The 15219-nt window shown below is 42.8% G+C and overlaps 1 long non-coding RNA gene across 3 annotated transcripts in view; it reads left to right on the top strand.

The window, feature by feature from the left end:
* The window catches only part of LOC103164378, a 127721-nt gene extending 124376 nt beyond the window's left edge, over positions 1–3345 (top strand). For all 3 annotated transcript variants that reach the window (XR_003484102.2, XR_003484103.2, XR_003484101.2), the window contains one exon: positions 1574–3345. This is a non-coding gene — a long non-coding RNA (uncharacterized LOC103164378). The remainder of the gene's footprint in view (positions 1–1573) is intronic.
* The last annotated feature ends 11874 nt before the right edge of the window (positions 3346–15219 follow it).

The raw sequence follows: 15219 nt of genomic DNA, 5'->3' as shown, positions 1-15219 counted from the left end.
GATCAAGTTATTTATTTATTTATTTATTTATTTATTTATAATTCCAAAGTACAGTGTTTCATTTCTTCCCCAAATCCCTAGACAGCCCTTCTCCTTTCCAAATAACATTGTGCTAGAGATGTTCATTACCTATTAGATGAAGTCTAGAGTAACTCATGGCCAATTTGCTTTAGAACCATTAGTCACTCACATTGCAGACCACCTCCTCCAAACTAAATCACTTGTTACAGTTTGTACCTTCCTTTCTGTACTCAGCTCTGATGCTCATGGTTAATAGTCATCACTGTTAGTACTTCAGCGTTTCATCTCGCCACAGGATCACTCAGTTATGAGATTTTATAGCCTGACAGAAATAAAGTTTTATTTTATGAATCATTTTACACAAGCAAACAAATCATTTTGTTGGTCAAGGGTGTTTCATCATAATGATGGCAAGGGATTTTTGGATTAGCTAAATGATGGATGTAGAACTCGATATGTCATGGCAGATCTCTGGCATAATCTTTTTAGTCTTTTATGAATGGTCATATTCACTGTGCACCATGTAAGTGCCGAGTGGCGATTTACTTCAATATTTATGAAATCTCCCAAATGTTTAAAGGCATCAGAGTTAACATGCTCACAACCCATTTTTGTTCTTTGACTCATTTAAAATAAAAATCAGTATCACAAATGTTTTAGAGAAGTCTCCATACTAGACAATGCATCAGGCACTATTGGGTCATTAACTTACAATAGGTCCCATGCTTATCAGATTTTCCCTGGGTCATAAAATTTGAATATTCCTTCTATTCCATAGTATGATTTCAAGGGCATTTTATCTTTAGTAAGGGCAAATAGTCTTTTTGCTAATTTTCCTTCCATATGATAAACATATGGAAGATAAAAGATGATTTTTTTCTATCTAGAATACATTTTGATGCAAGAGGAGTACATCTTGGGTACCAGGGACTGAATGGACTAATGGCCAGCAGGGCAGGATGTAGCCTCTTCCTAGATAACTTTGGGGGAACTCCTCCAGAATGTACTGTGTTTGTCTGGCTGTAATAATATTCCAAGGAAGTAAGTGTGAGTGTGTGTGTGTGTGTGTGTGTGTGTGTGTGTGTGTGTGTGTGTGTGTGTGTGTGTGTGTCTTTATCAGGCAATGCATTAGTTATTGCTTAGCATCAACACAGCAAACACACATTATATCACAGTTTCAGAGGAGCAAGGAATATGAATGTGTTTATCTGGGTGACCATAGTTGAAGTTCTTAATCATGTGCAATGAAGCTGTCAACAGGCCGTCATAACATTTAGGAGCGTTGTTAGTGTATACTATGGTATTTTGAAATAAGTATTTATGTGGAATTGCCATGCTGACCTGACTAACATACACTTTATCTTTATACCTACCATTTTTAAAGTATATGTGATGAGAAATCTACTTTCTTATCAGTTTTCAAGTTCATTATCTATCTCAAAATAACAACTCTCTATCAGATCTCATGGTTACAACAATGCTATATTATTTCAAGGGGATAATTATAGGAAGAAAAATAAGACTTTTAAAAACCCATTTGCTTCCATTGTAGGTCTTACTCTGAGAAGATAAACATTTGTAGATTGTAAGCCAGTCATGCAATGTCTTCATGATATCCTCTGGAAAGGACATGGCAGCAGCTGTTTTAGGGGTCCTCATTTGAAGAGACAAAAGGGAGGCCTGAAGAAAGGAACTGCTTGCCTGAATTTGTCAAAGAGCAAGGAGGAGGTTGACACTCACCGTGCGTCATGTCATACATGGTCTACAATAACTGCATCAGGGCAGCGCCCTGGGTCACCCTCATTTTAGAGGTGACTCAATTGAGGCTAAGGAACTTGCCCAGAGGTCATATGGTTAGTGTGTGATCAGAGCTGACAATTCAGCTCAGTCAGGCTCCTAAACCTATTACCTTCACCAGCAAAGACACTTGATCCTCCTCCCTGCTGCTGCTGGTGTGTTGGTGTGGGCTGGTACAACTCTTCAGGCAGTGCCGCAGCTCAGGTGGTTACTGACAGGACTTTGTGATAGGATGAGGTTCATACTATGGGGCCTATAGGGATGCTTCAGTGAGGATGTTGAACTGATGCCAGTGATGACCCCCAGCTCAGCAATAATAACAGGGCCCTCTGATCCCTTGTTCCTCCTGGCTTTTCTGTGCCAATATGGTAGCTCTTGGCTGTGGGTTAAGTGACGTGGAGAATGCAGCTGTGTCAGTGCCTTTTCCTCACTTCCAAGGATCTCTGTGAACAGCTGGTCCACAGCCTCATTGCCCTTTTGGCTCCCTCTGCCTACTCATAGTACAATAGTTGTCCCAAAGTGGTTTCATGTTCTGAAGTTTTAGCTGTCTGTGATCAACTCAGGTAAAAATTATATAAATGAACAGCTGGCAGCCTAAAGCTACATGTCTCTCTCCATCTCATCGTGTAGGCATGGATGCATTGCATCCCAAGGAGCCAGGCACAGTATGGCAGGAGGAAGACCTTCTGAGACACCACAATCATGTAACATTTATTGTGCATTGTAAATATTTCATTTTAATTAGTCGTAGATATTTCTCTTATAGCACCCAACTTATAAATTAAAGCTGATTGTAGTTATGCATGTAGAGGAAGGAGTATAGTATTTGTATGGTCTGGTTTTATCTAAGGTTTTAGATATCCATGGAAGTTTTGGAATGTACATTAGGGAGCACAGCCCCACCCTGGCCGGAAGGAAATTCTGAAAGTCAAATGGTCTTAGCTGTACATGAGAATAGCCAAGTCCCCAACTATTGTTAGCTCCATGGAAGAGGCTGCTCAGTTGAGGCCTTTGATGCTTGGGAATTTGCCCAGAAGGTACTTTTATTCCTCCCCACACACCACTACTCCTGCTACTCTTTTACTTATTTGGAATGTAATTTTGTAGACAATTCTTAATGTCATAAAGATGATAAAATTATCCAGACCACACTTTTCTCTTGTAGAATTCCAAATTTAACTTTTCTCAGTATCCACTCATTTCATACTACATAATTTAAGGTTTTAACAGATATGAAACTTTTTCCTAATTTTTTCTTGTGTTCTATTCACTATATGTATTTTCATTCTCTAAAATAGTCCAGTGGGTAGAGGTGGAAACAGAACTGGACAAGTGTGTGTGTGTGTGTGTGTGTGTAGACACAGAGTCTCTGAGAAGGTATCTATCATAGGCCTCATTGTGCTGAACTAATGTTAGCTCTTGGTTCTAAGTTGTTGACAGATAAGCACATTAGCAGGACAAGAGATGGCCGAACAAACAAGAGCAGGCTCAGTTATGTGAAGAAATAAAACAACTAATTTCACATGACACACTCTATGAAGCCTAATCACTATTGTGCCCAGGATAATAGTCCTAGAGACACTAACTCTCCCAAGAGTCTGCAATTAGGGCAAACTTTACAGAGTGCATATGAACCAACAAGACCGTGGTTTGCCTTTAGATTGGTACCTGTTGCTGGGAAAAAAATAATCTTTGCCCCTGACCACTCTGTGCTGTTTTCAGTAACCAATACTTCCTCACACATGCTGGCTTTCATCCTCACCCAGAGGCCTCGTCCATCTTTGACAGTCTGCCCCCTCCCTGATTGCTTTTCTGATGCTCTCTTGATCTTGCCATAGGCCTTAGCTTCTCTAAGTTTCATGATATTTGCAGCCTCTGCTTCCTGAGCAGGTTACCTGAAAACTCTGAAGCAGGGATGACTTGTAGTGTTGGGGGAGAGGAATTGAGAAGCTTGGGGGTTTAATTGGAAGACCCTGGCTCTGCCTTGAGTCTGAATTAACTGTGGAAATGCAGAGCTCATACCTACAGGCTGGGACCCAAGCAAGGGAGCCTGCACCGCCTCCAGCAGCACTTCAGGACACAAGTAGCTCTCATAGCTGTTTTCTCTGAAAACTGATTCTTCCAGAACATAATCAGGCATGACAGGATTCGGATTCAGAACTCCCTTCTCCCCGGAATTCACTGAAAATTGCTAGATTGGATGAAAAGAAAGTGCTTTCCCTACCTTTGGTTCTTGTGTGGAACAGATCTGCAGCACACTTGCTCCTTCTCGGAGGATCTATCTACCCTCCCCATTACCCAAGTCAGGGCCTGGTGTTTCCAGATTCTTGGCATCCTATTCAAGAATGAAAGAGATGCATGTAGATTGTAGAGTAGCAAGGAAACTTTATCTAAATTACAGTGACTAAAGCTTAGAAAGGAATACACAGTTAAGATCCGCAACAGCCCACATGGCTGAGGGAACCCAAGGGCCCTGTTCATTATTTGGAGCTTCATTTTGTGGTGTTTAAGAGAAGTTGGGTTATTAAAGGCCACAGTTTTGGTGATCTTTATTTTGATTGGCAGATGAGGTTATATTACCATTTCCCTATTGTACACAACCCTTCCCATAATATATTTAATTATTTGCATGCCAAATTATTTGTAGGTATATGATAATAAATACTGTGTTTCACCTAACAGTTCTCTTAGAGGACATACTTTGAGTATAAGTGAAGAAGGACTGAATATAACCAGTCTAAGTTTGAGGTTATTAATGGGAAAAGAGACTTATGCCATTGTTTAGAGTAGGGTGTGCATTTAGCTTGATGCCTGCAAGGGTCATAGGTTGCTTGGCACATTGTTTGGAGAGGAGTTTGTAAGTGTAGGTCATGCAGGTAAGGGTCTCAGGCTGCCAAGTACATTTGCAGAAGGGTATGTGAATAGCTAAAGTCAAGCAGAGTTCCAGGTTGCTAAGCTATTCCCTGTGCTTGTCTGCCTTATTTTCAGTCAGTTCTCAGCTGCAGCAGAAACAAAATCAGACTAATTCCATAAGAAGATCTATGTTTTCAAAAGTAAAAGGGAAAGAACAGCCTCTCTATGAGTGCTGGAGGGCCAGTGTCATAGACTGCAAGGCCAGGATCAGTTTTAAAGATGACATTCTGGCTGTGGACAAGGTTATATGAACACAACAATATACCCATAGTCCTGTTATCAAGGATAGATGTCACCTCTGCTAGACTGGATGAGTGACATTTCTGTAGGCTAGGGGGATCTGTGGTAAGAGGATACCAGGTTCCACCTATCTCTTTGAATCATAAGCTCCTGAGTCGTGCACAATCAGGATAGGACTGACTGGCCCAAATCCCCTCCTGTGCCATTGATACCTGGGTGGCAAGGACTAACATCAACAAATGGACAGTTGGGCCTTCATCAGAACATGCAGAGTCAAATGCCCCCAAACAGAAAGGAAGACTAGAGAGTGGCTTCCAAATAAGAGTCTCAGATATCCACTGGCATTACCCACAGACCTCTGCTTCTTCAGGTGCATCCTTCCTGCTCTGATGGAGAGCACTGCAGAGGAAAGCCTCTATCCTCTCTGGCCACTCTGTTGGTCCAGAGGCACCCTGTGGGAGTTGTCTGCTGTAATCTGCATGCAGATCTTCTATCAAAACCCATGGAAACCTGGCTGCCAATGTAGCACTAGTGGAAGCTAGGTCCCTTAAGATAGATTAATGTCTGTCTCTTCAGGCTGGATTAGGTCTCACAAGAATGGGTTGCTTAAAAGCAAGTCACTTCCTTTGTTCTCCCTCTCTATGAAACCCACTCACTTCAAATTCTAATAACCTTCCATCACAGAAGGTCATGGAAGGTCATGACAGCATGGGGCCATCATCACATGTGGCTCCCAACCTTGAACACTTGTGCTTCCAGAGACTTGGGCTAAGTAACTTTCTTTTGTACATTGCTCAGGCTCAGGTATTTTGTTATGACACTGGAAAATGGACTGAAATGGTGTTAAAAATGTTCTCAACTTTGTGCTCACTGCTTCTGTTGCTTAGATTCCTCTGTCCCCCATCTCCAGGTTCCCCACTTCTCCATGAAGCCTTTCTATATTTCTTCTACCCGTACCTCCTTTTCTGGTCGTCTTGGGTTAAGACCAACACAACCCTCATCTCTTCTCATTTATCTTCTTGTTCCTTCAGAGTAGCAACAGGCCTTGCTGACATGTCTGAAGCACTAGCATCCCGTCCTCTTGTGAAGAAGCTCAGGACATGTAGGAGCACAAAGTTAGTTCCTTTGCATGATGTCTTCTGCAGTGACTGGGAGTGACAAGAGTTAACTAGGCTCAAGTTCAGGGAAGACTATGGCCTCTCCTCAGGCTGTCTGCTTTGCTCCAGTGTTCACCCTTTAACCTAGCACAGGGCTCACTGACAGAGACAGATGATTCAGGCAAACATTTTGAAGACTTATATTCAATGTAGAAAACACCTTAGAAACAAATATATGTGTGTTCTGGGTGGTATTTTTCTGTAAATGTCTATCAAACCTACAAATTCCTCAGCCTCAGAATATAGTAGAGCCAAAAAGCTTCTAAAGATTTTTAAAAGGATTAGCAATGCACATGAATAGGACCAGGTATGATAATTATTCCTGCAACAGTCTCTCAATGGGCAATTAGAGGATTAGCCATACAATTTGATCAAATGTTCAGGCCATTTACATACCGTACTTAACAGGTCTAGGAATAGATCTATTTGTCTTAATATAACAGTCATCCTTAAGAGAATCACTCAACTGAGTCATTTACCACCATTAATTAAATTGAAAGCACTGCCACTTGGAATAACACAGCAAAACATAATGATTTTTCCGTCTCCAACATCACAGAGAACCTCAGGCCTCCTTGGAATTTCACAACCATAAGGCATTAGTCCTGTGTGGATGGCGGCTCCAGATCAAAGGCCTTGCATATATACACACACTTTATGTACAATCTGGATAAGTCTTATGTAAGGAAAAATGGTATGACTAAAGGTTAATTGTAGAACTCCAAGGAACAATACTGGGAGAACTATTAACTAGGGTAGCAATGAAGACACAGATGTTCAGATCTTAAGAGCAAGCTTCCTGCTTTCAGCAAGTGAATCACCTACATTATGACCACAGCTCCCTTTATATGTGAACTCTGAGTTTCCCAGTCAAGATTCAGCTCGATACTCTGATTTAGCTATTTCCTTTACAAGAGACATTAACTTTGAAAATATCATGACTCTTTACTGTGATTATATATCTGTTCATTTGTTCCCTAAGGGCTTCATCAAAAACATTTGTTACTTCTTGGGCATTGCTTAATCCTTAGGACAAAGTCATGAAAGCCATAGGTCTCTCTGCTGTATTGGGGTTTGGGCTCCAATACAGAGTGGATGTGGTTGTTTCTAGCTTCGTCTATTGAAACTTCAGTTTATAGTCAATGTCACATTTGCTCATGAAGTTCTGTGTGTTGTGGGGCAAGGTGAGAGGCCTCCAGAACACCAAGTCTGTTTCTTCCATGGTATCTTGAAGGGTGGCCTGGAATACCTTCTTTCACAAGCGTTGGCCTTCTCCACCTCCAGCATAGGAGTTTTTGGGTTCTTGTCAGCCTAGAGTTAGAAAACAGACATGTTTGTGCACACTGTTCTTTCTGAGAAGAGGAAACTTCTGAGTCAGGGTCTGCTTCTTGACATACCCATGCAAAAATACAGCCAGACTACCCATGGGGCTCACTGGGGCTCAGGCGGTTAGGGATGTTTCTGAATCTTTTTGATGTTCTTGCTACCTGCAAGAAGTTCATGAGGAGCAAGACTCTAATCAGATTCAGCGGGGTCCTAATCTGCTCCATCTGCTGCCAGGATGACCTTGGGTGATGTTGGAGAAGGTTTTTCTATTTCTGTAAGCCTTCGCTTTCTCATTTTTTCTCTATTTAGTCATGGCAGGGTCATGCTAGGTTGCCTAGGCAGGTCTCAAACTTGCAATCCTCTTGCCTCAGCCTCCCAAGGACCAACATTCTACGTGTATACTGATGTCCCTGGCTTAGTTTTCTCATTATATGTTCAGAAACAAATGCTGGCCATGGACGTTCTTGGTGACATTTAAATTCAGTGTTTCCAAAAGGATATTCAGTTCAGCAAATATTTGCTGCTGCTGCTGCTGCTTCAGTGTAACCCCACAGATACTGTTGTCTGATTTATAGTGTTTATTTATTTGGGTTTATAATCATTCATTTTTAAGTTGACAAGTAATAATTGCACATGTTTGATTACTGTGTGGTAATCCTATGAATGCACATAACACTTTGATCAAACAAGAGTAATTAACATCTTACTTTCCTTGTATATTTATGTTTGGAGGCTGACACACACCTATTTGTACTCTTCATAAAACATGTAGCAGGCTGTTGTGCACTGTGTAGTCATCTCACGATGCTGCTGAGTTAGTACTGCCTTCCATGTTTTGTCTACTATCCAGTCTCTCTGCTTCCTTTACAGCTTTTAGTAATTCCAACTCTCTTTGGAAGACTGTTAGGGGCTGCAGATTAGTGTGGCTATGCGATAGCTGTCTTTTGGCATCTGGTGTGTTTCACTAAACGTCATGTCTTTCAGCATCATTCTCTTTTGAGGCTGAATAATATTCCATTGGGTATATATATGCACTATAACATCTTGATTGCTAAGCTGGTGGACAGAATTATGTTGAGGGTTGAGCACATATCCTGGCTTCTGTGATTAGTGCTGCAGTGAACATTGATAGTGTAGGTGCTTCTTCAGCACACTGCTTTCCTTTCCTTGGCTAGGTACCCAGTGATGAGATTGCTAAATCAAATGGCAGTCCGTAGTGTTCTCCAGAATACTGTCCCAGTCACATTCCCAATAGCAAAGTATAAAGGTTCCCCTTTTCTCCACATCCACACCAACAGCTGTTATTTCCCTGACTTAGTTTTAACCGTCGTTGGTGAAAACTTCAACTCAGATAGGTGAGAGAAAGGCAGCTGTCCTGGACGGATCTCAAAGCAGCACAGCAGATGCAGAAACATCTGCAGTTATGCTTAGGGCCACGAGTGCTCTGTACACTCTACCTGACTCAGACCCTGTGAGGAAGAAAAGGAAAAACATTGCTTCTTGTGGTATGATGGGAAGTGGTTAAAGGTAAAATAGGGTTGCGATTTTTAATGGGTGCTATTATAATTTCACAATACACTTAGAACATGGTGTCCCCAAGTACGCAATCTCCTAGGAGCTGCTGTTGGTTGCACCAGGTTTCACTTGTCTTCTAGCAAGTTAGGAAACCAGAAACACTTGTACTTACAGAGATTATCTGTGGAAAAGGTCAACAAACCATTCTTTTTCTTGCACAGATTTGTTTCCAGGAGTGAGCTCAGAGCCACGTATCCTGTTGATGTGTGCTGACTGTGTAGCTTGTCAGTAGTGTCCTGTAGGGTGAATGGGGCCACTGTCCACTGTCAACATTGTTGTGTTCCTGCTGTGCTTAGCAAGCAGGAGCTAAAGCAGAGTGAGCCAAAGATTAAAATATGGCAGTACAGAATATCGTATGCTCGGTGTCCTAGGAGCAAAGCAGATGAGGCTTTTAGAGGGGAAATCATGTCAAGAGGGTGGGGACTGACTTGAGCCTTAGGCCCAAGAATAGAGAGAGAAGGTGGCACCCTGACTAGGGATGTGAGGATGCTGGTGTCCATGTAAGCAGGTGTGGCATTGAAGCTGAATTTAAAGACATATATGGAGATATGGAACTGTATCTTCGGACCATGTCGTGTGGGGGAGAGGGATGGTAGCCCTACTCTGACAGAGAGGAACTGGGGAGAAGAGAGAGTACTCAGAGGATGCTAGGAAGAGGTGTGTGTGTGTGTGTGTGTGTGTATGTGTGTGTGTGTGTGTGTGTGTGTGTTGGGGTGAGGGGTAGCAGGCCACCGGGATGGAGTTGTAGAGGTGGAGGAAAGGGTCTTATAGAACAGTGGTACTCACCCTTCTTAATGCTGCAACCCTTTAACACAGTTCCTCATGTTATGGTGACCCCCAGCCACAAAATTAATTTTACGCTACTTCATAACTGTAATTTTGCTACTGTTATGAATCATAATGTAAATATATGATATGCAGGGTATCTGATATGCAACCTCCCGTGGGAGTCGTGACCCATAGATTGAGAACTGCTGTTATATAGGAAGAAGGATGAATGTTACTTACAAGGTGCATGGAGAACTAAAGAAGCTAGTTCTCAAAACACTAAGTAATCCAATTAAAAAGTGGGGTACAGAACTAAATAGAGAATTCTTAATAGAGGAGTCTAAAATGGCTGATAGACACATAAGAAAGTGTTCAACATCCTTAGCCATCAGGGAAATGCAAATCAAAACAACTCTGAGATGCCATCTTACACCTGGCAGAATGGCTAAAAATCAAAAACATCAATGACAGTTTATGCTGGGGAGGATGTGGAGAAAGGGGAACACTTCTCCACTGCTGGTAGTAGTGCCAACTTGTACAGCCACTGTGGAAATCAGTATGGTGACTCCTCAAGAAAATGGGAATCAGTCTACCACAAGATCCAGCAATTCCACTCCTAGGCAGATACCCAAAAATGCACATTCATACAACAAGGACATCTGTTCAACCATGTTTATAGCAGCATTATTTGTAATACCAGAACCTGGAAGCAACCTAGATGCCCCTCAATGAAGAATGGATGGAGAAAATGTGGTACATTTCCACAATGGAGTACTACTCAGTGGGGAAACAAAACAAAACAATGGAATCTTGAAATTTGCAAGCAAATGGATGGAACTAGAAGAAACCATCCTGAGTGAGGTAACCCAATCACAAAAAGACAAACATGGTATGTACTAACTCATATATGGATTTTAGACATAGAACAAAGGATTATCAGCCTACAGTCCACACTTCCAGAGAAGCTAGGTTACAAGGAGGACCCTAAAAGAGACATACATGGTTCCCCGAAGAAAGAGAAAGGGACAAGATCTCCTGAGCTAATTGGGAACATGGAGGGAGGGGAGAGGGAGTTAGGAGAAAGAGAAGGGGAGGAGGGGAGAGAAGGACATGAGGGAGCAGAAAGATTGAGTCGGGGGAAGAATAGAGGAGAGCAAGAAAAGAGATACCATAATAGAGGGAGCCATCATAGGTTTAAAGAGAATTCTGGCACTAGGGAAAGGCCCAGAGACCTACAAGGTTGACCCCAACCAGCAATCTAAGCAATAGTTGAGAGGCTACCTTAAACGCCCTTCTCCGATATTGAGATTGATGACTACCTTATATGCCATCCCAGAGCCTTCATCCATCATAGAGGGATACACTCTCAGCCTAGCCACATGGGGGAGGGCCTAGGCCCTGCTCCAAATGATGTGGCAGACTTTGATGATCCCCATGGAAGTGCTCACCTTCCTTGGGGAGCAGAAAGGGGATAGTATAGGGGGTCAGGGGCAGGGGAGGAGAGGGAACTGGGATTGACATGTAAAACAAGTTTGTTTCTAATTTAAATTAAAAAAAATCTGAAAAAAAAGAAAGAAAAGAGGCCTGGAAGGCTGTCAGGAAATGATTCTAAATGCTATAACCCCAGGAAATACCAGGGAAGAATACACCAACTGTTTAGAAGAAAAAAATATTTTATACAGTTAAATAGTTGGCTGGAATTTCTGGTGTTATGCATAAAATTGATGGGGGTGTCACTGGATAAAGTATTTCAAGGACAACTTTTACAATAAACAGATTTCCCAGGAAACAAAACAAAGCAAAACAAAACAGAAACAAACAAACAAACAAAACGACAAGGTGTACGGGGGAGGGGCAAAGATAGCTGGGAGCTTCTGGGCCTGGAAACTTGCAAAATAACAGTGAGAGGTAAGAAAATAGAGGGAGGAGATATTTGAGCCACACAGTGATTTTTAAATAAACCCTAGGGCTGGAAGAACAGTGCTCAGTCAAGGAGGACGCAAGTGTGAGGTACGAACCCAGTTACATAAATTGTGAGAGGGAAGGATACTGGGATATCTATAATGAAATGAGCATCTGTGCCCTGGACCACCCTCACTGGCCACTGCACAGACTCCTGCCTCACTTGTGGTGCTTCTCAGGCTGGCAAAGTGCACCCTCTGATGTTTGTGGCCTCTATTCGTGCCGTGCTTTCATGGTGGCTCTGTGGTTACTGTGGAGTAAGGGGAACAGAGAAGGTGAAAATGGCACAGACTTTGAGTTTAAGAAGTTCTGGGGCATTTACACCTGTTGTAGTATGGCAAATGGGATGGTTACTTCATTTATTATAACCACTATGCAGTATGTGTGTGAAACCCTCACATCATACATTTGAATCTATGGGGCAAGTGCATTAGAATAGAAAAATCATCTTTGGTATCGTAACAACTGAAGATTAGAATGAAAAAGTTGACATTAGGAAACAAAATGTTCTTATCTTTCACAAGTTTGGGAGATGGTGGCTTTATTCCTCCAGAACTTTCCTGAGATCCCAATTTGCTGAATGTATATGGCAGTACAGGAGATCATGGAGAACCTGGAAACCTACCTGCTTATGACACCTTTAAGAGGGCCCTGGTAAAGAACAATTGTGAACTTGTACCAGATCCTTACTTTTGGAAGTGTTTGGAGGAACTGGCCTAGGAATCCCAAGGGAGCTGACTGTGGTGGGTTGGGCCATGGGATGCCACTCATTCTTCAGATATGACTCCCAGAGCCTGATCCAGACTGGATGACCCAGAGGACATGTGTACACCCAGAGCCACAGGTGCTTGGAACAGGCACTGATGTGTGACTGAGGTCCTGGGATGTTTCCCTGTGCCCAGCACCTGTAGGTGTTGGCAGGGACTTCCTGTCCTGCTGACCTTGGTAAGTGTCTGCCAACAGGCTGTCTTTGTATGTGTGTTATATCTCCACACAACAGATAGGCTCAAGAACTATGCTGTGTCTAGCTACCCTGCTCCTTTGACCAGGTATGGATCTCTCATCTGAGATGAACATCTGTGCCTCTGCCTTGAAAATTTGAATTTGGAACCCTAGAGGCATAGGGTTTGTGTCAGTTGGGGTGAGAGAAAGGGCAAGGAAAGATTATAGGGCTGAGGCCAGAGGCTAAGGACCATAGACAGTGTGAACCAGTGTCCTGGTGTGTAGGAACAGGGCATCTTTCCCAGAGGGAACAAGGAAGGGAGAGAGGGAGGAGAGAAAGAGGGAAGAGGAGAGAACGAGAATAAACATGATACTTCTTGACTTCCTTTCTTATGAGGCCAAGGTTCCACAGACAGGTTCATGCAGTTCCTGTGTTTCCAGATACCAAGGAAAGAAAATTTTTTTCCTGCCCTGATTGATAGTCAAGTTTGCTAGACTTTTGAGGTGCCTAGTGGTATGCAGAGATCATATTTAGGAATTGTTACCCAAGAGTGGGACTTTCTGAAGGCTGAGAAAGCCCCGTTGGCCTGCAGTGAGTAAGTACAGACAAGCCTGCTACTTCTATGTCATTGTAGATTCTAAGGGAGGCACCTGAGCTCACAGGACTAAAGATGGAGCCTATGGGACTCAGTAGATAGAAGCCCCATGGTTGGGAGACACCAGTTGGTAAAGTTCACTTTCTAGAACCACTGCAAGCTTAAAAATATAACATTTTTGTTTATCTACACACATGTATAACACACATAACATGTTGTATGTTGTTTGTGTGTGCATGCTTGCATGTGTGTGAGTGTGCTTACTTGTATATGCACACGTGGAGGTCAGAGGTTGATGTTGGGTATCTTCCTCAGTTCTTTGCCTTAGCTTTGAAGACAAGGTCTCTCACTGGACTGGAGCTAGCTGGTTTAGCTGCACTGATCGGCCAGGGAGCCCCCAGGATCTACCCTGGTGCTGCAGTTACAGGTGGTTGCCGTGTGTCTAACTTTTGATGTGGGTGCTGGGATCTGAACTCAGGTCCTCGGCTTGTACAGCAAGCTCTTTAACCACTGCACCATCTCTCCAGAGCCCACATGTGGGTTCTGGCTACACACACAGACTTACCTGATGTTTCCTGCTTCTGACAGTGCGGAGGGCTCTTTGTTCTTGAAACTTCCATAGCCTGTATCTGCGTTCCCACTCTGACCTGGATACAGAAAAATGAATGTGTATTATCACTGATAACTTTATTTTATAGTTAATATCTACTTTTTGGCTACATGGAAGCTTACTGTACATCATTCAGCATTTAAATACGCTTCAGATTCATTTGATAGCACAGGAATGTCCACTTACACAGCCCTCCTTATGGTATGGTGATAAACTATAAGACCCTTCAAAGACAGCCGGTGGCCTTTTCTCTGTGGAGTCTGCCTTGAATCCAGGTTGGAATAAAATGCCTCTCCTTACAACTATCAGGCATTCTGGACAGTGCCTCAGGACAGCTCTCAGTGTCTGCCGTTCCCAGCCCCAGGAAGCTCAGGGTCTCTCCTCTCTAAACCCTGGGGCCATGAAGATCCTAATACTTGTGGGGCAGGTGGTGGGGATGCAACTGCAGCTGTCCCGTCTGTGAGCTGCATGGATTACTTTGCAGTAGTCCTCTCAGTAAGGGCTTCTTAGGCTCAGGGTAGCTGATCTTCAGAGTGGAATAGTTTATTGTGACTGTGGTTTTATGTACTGTGGGATATCTTATAGCAGCCCCAGTCTTTACCCTCCATGTGACACGGACAATGACAACAGAATATGTCTTCTGACTCTGGCAAATGTCCTCTTGGTGGGATCCTTCCTGGGAGGTGAGTGTTTTTTTCCAGTTGAGAACCACTGGTATAAATTAAACAATCAATATGGCTTTTTAGTTTTTACTTTTGGTCAGGAAGGGAAAGGTTAAAGTAGAAACAAGACAGCATATCCTAATACTCTGTATTCCTCATTATTGATTTCATATTTATTTACTCCCAAACTAATATGGGGGAGGTCCCCACTGCTCATGTAGATCTTAAAATATTGTTGGTACCTCGAGACAGAGTTAATCAAGAATGTAGCATGTTTGAAATAGCAGCTATGCCTGTCCTGAGGCATCCTAGCAATCTCCAACAATGGGGTGCCAGTAGCAACTTTGAGGGAGCCCCTCTCATGGATGACTTCCACCTCTTTTGAGGATGCCATCTGACCATGAAAAGTCTTTTGAGTAAAAATGTGGATAATGGTGCTGATTTGTTCTGAGCACCTAAAAAACTTCTCTCGCTTGAGTGTGAGCCCAGGTGTGAAGGTGTAAGCAATATGGCTTATATAATTTGAGCATACTGATTTGTGAACTCAGGTCCAAGGAAGAAATCAAGGAGAGGCATGTCCCATCAATCAGTCACAGTTGCAGACAGGAGACGGGGGAAGCACACACTGCTGCTGTTCTGTTGTACAGTGT

The sequence above is a fragment of the Cricetulus griseus genome, chromosome 3 (assembly GCF_003668045.3).
Source record: "Cricetulus griseus strain 17A/GY chromosome 3, alternate assembly CriGri-PICRH-1.0, whole genome shotgun sequence".
Taxonomy (NCBI): Eukaryota; Metazoa; Chordata; class Mammalia; order Rodentia; family Cricetidae; genus Cricetulus; species Cricetulus griseus.
The sequence above is the reverse complement of the archived record's forward strand: the minus strand, read 5'-3'. Positions and strand labels throughout refer to the sequence as shown.